Here is a 6,159-nt window from a genome sequence, read left to right as displayed (position 1 = left end):
AGAAAGTTTATGATAATGATGTTGATGGCTCAACATGCAAAACCATAGGCACTATTCTCTCGTAACAATTGTATATATTTTCCCATAAAAAAGTACCTATTTCACTCAGTTCCACTACTCCACACACCCTAGTTTCTATATATATTTCCATGGACAATCTTCTACGATTGTTTTACAAAACCAACTTTGAGGACACTGATCGTTTGTATCTGAATATGCTGCATGTTCTCTTTCTCCTAGGACCTCAACATTGGTTGCTACCACAAAAAAGAAAAACATTGGTTGAATTGCATTATTTTCTCACTTAGCGCAATTCTATGTTCAAAAGCTTTCGCACATGCTCATCTTATCATGCGTTTGGTTGAAGGTGCCGTATGAATGGGTTGGGACCGTTCAAATTTTTTGGGATTGAACCATTCAATTCATGTGTTTGGCTGAATATAAGTGGTGAGCTAATTATTTAGGACGGGACCACCAGTCATGCTCACATAGTCATGCATGCAAAGGATGGCCATTTGATTCGACCGATTTGGTTGGGTGGAACGGTTCAGCATCTTCATGGCATATTCTCTTTTTTTGGCTCGAACCATTCATATGCTTTATAACCAAACATGTCTATTTTCTGAACGATCCCAACTCATTCATGACCGCCCTTGCAACCAAACACGCCCTTAATCAAATTTCTAGAACCCCTTCGTCCAAGTTTGGAAACATAATTATCTATTCATTTTCACTCGTTGGACATAGTATAGAAACCTAATTGCAAGCATTTGCTCTCATTTCGTACTTTATATTTCATAAATAAATTAGATGATAAGTGTAATATATATTACAGATTTCTATAATAGGCATGTACTTCTTATCCACCTAATGAGAGTTGTATATTAATTATAGATTTTAGCATGTCGCATATTATTTTTATATTGTTTAATAATTTTTTGTTGTAAAGCTCTACTAAGACGATAGCAATTAAAATGGATCAAAGTTAGTAATATAAATATATTATTAATATTGTGTCAAGTCGTCTATATAATTCTCGTACTTTGGTGTAACATGCGAGGTAGGGTCAGTTAATCACCTAACATGCGAGTGATCGATCGGTGCAATAGAGTAAGTCCCCAACTTTGACTTGTGAGAAAATATCATGGCTATTTAAATATAATTTTCAGTTTAAATTGTCGGGTGTTAGTCCATGTCTCCACAGGCATGGCTTTTGTGCATGCACATGCCTCGGCCGATATGCTTTTGTGCATGCACATGCCTCGGCCGGCCGGATGACAGCTAGCTTAACCATCTAGTAGTAGTGGAGTCCACTTGATTACCATCATTACTTTTCAATTACGTAATTAGCAGACAATAAATACATGCATGCACTCCATGTACATGAACGCTCCGGTGCTTTTAGAATCTGTTGTAGAGTCCAAGGAAGACACGTTTGGCGGTTTCTGTTTGAATCCTTCATGGAGTCTGCATGCATCACGATCCATCACAATCGGTCTTTGCACACATGTACCACTAGACCATGATGGCGCGCGTTGCCGCTCCCGTCTATTTTGACAATAGAATGGTAGAAATCACACCGTCTATTTTGACTATAGAATATTCAGAATCAATGTAAAATATATAGAGGCAATATATAAGCCTCATTTGGCCATAACATTAATCATACGATCGTCAATTAATTCTAAATCTGTTTTTGGACCGGCTAGAGTGCTTGAAACAACATACTCCCTCCTTCCATCTATATAAGGTCTAATGCGTTTTTCAAGACTAACTTTGACCAAATATTACATCAATAATATATGACATGCAACTTACACAAAGCATATCTTTAAATTCGTGTGTGGAAGGAGCTTTCAATGATATAATTTTCACATTATGCATGTCATGTACTATTAATCTTGTCAATAGTCAAAGGCGGTCTTAAAAACACATTAGGCCCTATATAGATGGAAGGAGGGAGTACTCTCTATTTTTGCAAATAAAGTGCAAAATTAGTTCTATGTGACAAAACCTACACCTTCCTGTAATCCATATAGCTTCGTTGGAACCTTTTCAGGGCCAAAACCAAATTTACCTTTACCGCAAGATAGCCCAGCAGCCTCACCGCAGCATCAGATGCCTATCCCCCGGTACACCATTGTCGATGAGCATGATCTAGTCAACAGTGGACCCTGGTGCAAAAAGAATTTAAAAATTATATCGTTAGATAGAGAAAAGTATTTATCAAATACTCCCTCCCAGAGTACTTGTCTAAGATATGTCTAGATACGAACATCCGTATCTAGATAAATCTAAGCCAAGTAATTTGGGACAGAGGTTGTACTAAAAAAAAATCAGTTGAGAGTCCAAATTATGAAGCGTAAATAAGAAAATGAGATGCATACAACACTACTAAAATAGAGGATTACATACAAATCGCAATGCCTGCACACCTGTCACGTTAGACTATTAGTATGCATCTAGTTTCATCTCTGCAACCAATAGATATGTACCTACGCAATACCTAGGTAAGATCTGTATGTACCCACACAATAACGGCCCTCCAGCACTATATATGCTAACCTTGGAAGGACCACTAATGCTGTCAAAAGCTTGGTGCAATTCAAACGTAGAATCTATAGAGGGAAGTTTTGCTTTGTCCTTTTTATAACTCATAAACAACTTGTGGATGTTAATTATCAGCAAACTGGATAAAAGTAGCTGACCTATCCATTACGGTATTTGAACTGGACACAAATAGCCCCCGTGATGATTTAGCGGTACAGAGTATTAGTACACGTAGGACTCGATCATAAGGGAATATGGAAATCAACTAAACAGCGAGCAACTTTGAAGCAAAAAGGTATGTAGGCGCATCTTGCACTCCTTGACATATAGGCAAAACAATATGATGACACTTTGGTCTTGCTAAAATAGCAATTCAAACTATATATATATATTAGAAACGACCGTCCGACAGTTATCCAATATTTCAGCATGTCAAAGTACTTTGTATATAAGCTTAGATAAGCAAGGATACAGCGAAAACAATTGGTTCACACTTTATTTGAACTGCCTCTTATGGGAAGAGATTTCTTCACATTCGCAAATCACTCACGCCTGAATAATTAATTCTACAACTGCAAAACGTGATGTACACGTCAGCAATGGATGTATCATATAGTAATAGTATACAAAACAAAATTATGGCAGAAGGAGAAAAGAGTCGTACGGGCAAGATTCTGACAATTTCTCTGATATGGTTTTGTAACAAATTCAGCCAAGACGTGAAACACACTACACTTAGCCGCTGGGAGCTCACAACATTCATTCTTCTCATGAGGGGGTAGCACCAGTTTAGTTGACCAAACGACAAAGATAACACCAGAAAAACATGGCTTTGAATCATACCTTGTGCTGAAACATATCACCCACTATAAGAAAAGAAACAGTACCACTATAGTAGATCACATCCTTGTGCTCTTTCTTTCCATAGTTCTTCTGAAATCACCGCTCGCCATCTGTCATGTTTCCAGTAGGAGTTTTGTCAGTACTCTGAACATGAGGAGAAAGGTGCAACACGTTATGAAGTACCAAAGTTCAAAAAACTGCTAGGCTCTAATTGCACATTTTGACACTGACTCGCGCCTAGCTCGCTTAATCTCCGCCTAAGCGTTCTATACGAACACTATACGGCAGGTAGAACACGAGCTCACTTGGCTGAAGAAATCAAGGGAAGAGCAGGAGAGCAATCTGTACGCCAAGCCAACGTATAACAGCAACATCAGATACTCTACGAGACAAGAAGAGGAACATGATCTCACCTGAGCGAAGACGGAGGAGTCGTTTCACCACGAGCCCTCGAGCGCGTCGACTGAAGCCGGATCCCGCGCTTCTGGTCAAACCCAGCGCGAGCCTCGCCTTGGCAAGTTCCCGCCTCGCATCGGAGCTGGACCGGATGGACTCGATCCCATCCCTGACCTCAGGTGGACGGACGCACCCCAGCGGTCTTCGATGGATGGAACCGGCCGCCCCTCTCCGCCGCTTGATTCCGGATCTATGCGCTCCCGTTCCCCTCCTTCGATTAGGGTTCGCTAGTTTTTGGGCTCGCGAGTAAAGCCGACGCGGTCGCTCTCCCTCCTTCAGATTGGGCTGCCGGCTCGCCCAAGGCCCAATGCACCACAGGCGCCCGTTTCGGCCCGTGGAGCAGCAGCCCACAGGATAGCCGGGCCAGTTAACACAGATGGCGGAACATATCGCCACATGCACGAAATCGGACGGCCAGGAAGTCCCAGATCGGAAAAATGAACGGCTGAAAACGCAAATCGCTGTGGGAGCTCGGTTTAGGTGCGGTTATACTGTCCTTAATATATATATTTATACGTGACCCCCTCAAACAAAATATGTTTATACGTGACGGTGCAATATCCTGGTAAATACACATTAGCATGTTATGAAAAATATTTTAAATCTCAGCCGTTATTATTTTAATCAAACGATGGAAATAATATTAGCATATGTGGATCAATGTGATGTCTTATTTGTCTCTTGTCTTAATTATATAATAGATGCCTTGGGGGAACATGTAGGAATTCTCGTTGGACAAGAGATTTGGATTTAAGTAGTTGATTCTAGTTGGATATAGATGCTGAGTACGTCTACATGGTTCGGAGTAAATTGGATTTAGACTGATGATCTCGATCATGGTACCATGTTTCTCGGTGGACGATAAGCTAGGAGATTGGACTAATTGTCGGAGTTTATTTAGGCATCTTTGTGAGCTTGACCTTGGAGTATTACTAGATCACAATAACGGGAATTGGTGGACTGACTATAGTAAGGCAGCCCTTTTAAGTATTGGGGATTATAAGGACTTTAGAAGATCATGTGGGACACCAGCATAGGCATTGGATTTGTAGAATTAATGGATTATGTAGTGATTAATGGAAGTTAACGAGTTGTTGGAGTTCATTCATAGGAAGGAAACAAGATCTTGGAGTGGCATACGACGTGTTTCCTTAGGATAGAGATGCTTTATCTTAGATCTTGGAAGAACAGGCTGAGCACTTGGATTGTCACATTCAAGCTTAGCAGCATATATGTTCTACCCATGGATTTTTAGGGGTAGACATACATATGAGTTTGGGGATTGTAGGCATATATGATTTTTTTAGACCTCCTCTCGGGAGTCATGAGGATATGAATCACATGAGTAATGATTGGAGTTGACCTATACGAAATGATGCTTTCAGCAATATAAGGTGGTCTATTTGGAGGACTAGATAGAACAATTGGCATCTCAGGAATTGTGCTCAAGGATAAACGTTCACTCGCACCCTAGAATCCTTGAAACCTTTAAACCCTACCAAGCTACAACATGGTCAGAGCATGACCATAAGGTCTTGACTCTAGATCAAGAACACCTTGGCCCACACTCAACAAAGACCACCACTAATTCCCCAGCCTACTTTATGTACCCCGTGAACAAAGTCTTCATGGAGTGCTTAGACAAGATAGTTGTCATCATCATTTGGTGACCTACCTGTCCACCCGAAGACGGAAGAAGAGCCGTTCAGCTAGTCAAGGAACATTTGAAGACCGCCATGCCAAGGAGGAAGAACTACACCCACCACCATCGTCAAGAAGTAAACCTCCGCCTTGAAGACCAGGTGTACCTGCAAGCCACTTCTCTCGGAGGAACCAAGCATTTCCATGACAAGGAGACCCACACCAAGATTCATCGGCCCCCTTCGAGATCACTCCGAGATTTAACAACCCCCTCTGAGATCACTATGAGGCGAAGAGAAGACAGTTACCAGCTAGAGTTGCCACCTGAGTTACCTGATGTGCACAATGCTTTCCATGCATCACAACCCCGGAAGTGTTTCCAGCTTCCTAACTTGCCCGATCTCTACGAGGGCATTAACCACCAAACCATCGACCTCCAGCCCAACCGGACCTACGTGAGAAACCCCTTAGCAACCTGGATCAAGAAGAGCGTCATACACGAAGCCACACCATCAAGTACTTCAAGCTCAATGGAGCACTACACGGAAGCAGAAGCAACATGAGGACTTGAAGACTACCCCGGATCGAGTTTTCATATTCATTTCCACGCCTAGTTTGGGAATCTCGGGGACGAGATTCTTGTAAGGGGGGTAGATCTGTCACACCCTG

The 6,159-nt window shown here is 41.6% G+C and overlaps 1 long non-coding RNA gene across 1 annotated transcript; it reads right to left on the bottom strand.

Moving 5' to 3' along the window:
* Positions 1 to 1,646: 1,646 nt before the first annotated feature.
* Positions 1,647 to 4,081, bottom strand: LOC123121535 (uncharacterized). Its single transcript, XR_006459776.1, has 2 exons — positions 3,807 to 4,081; positions 1,647 to 3,503 (listed from the first exon to the last, which is right to left on the bottom strand). It is a non-coding gene; the product is annotated as an uncharacterized lncRNA (long non-coding RNA).
* Positions 4,082 to 6,159: the final 2,078 nt, after the last annotated feature.

The sequence above is a fragment of the Triticum aestivum genome, chromosome 1B (genome assembly GCF_018294505.1).
Source record: "Triticum aestivum cultivar Chinese Spring chromosome 1B, IWGSC CS RefSeq v2.1, whole genome shotgun sequence".
Taxonomy (NCBI): Eukaryota; Viridiplantae; Streptophyta; class Magnoliopsida; order Poales; family Poaceae; genus Triticum; species Triticum aestivum.
This window is presented reverse-complemented; position numbering and strand designations above follow the sequence as displayed.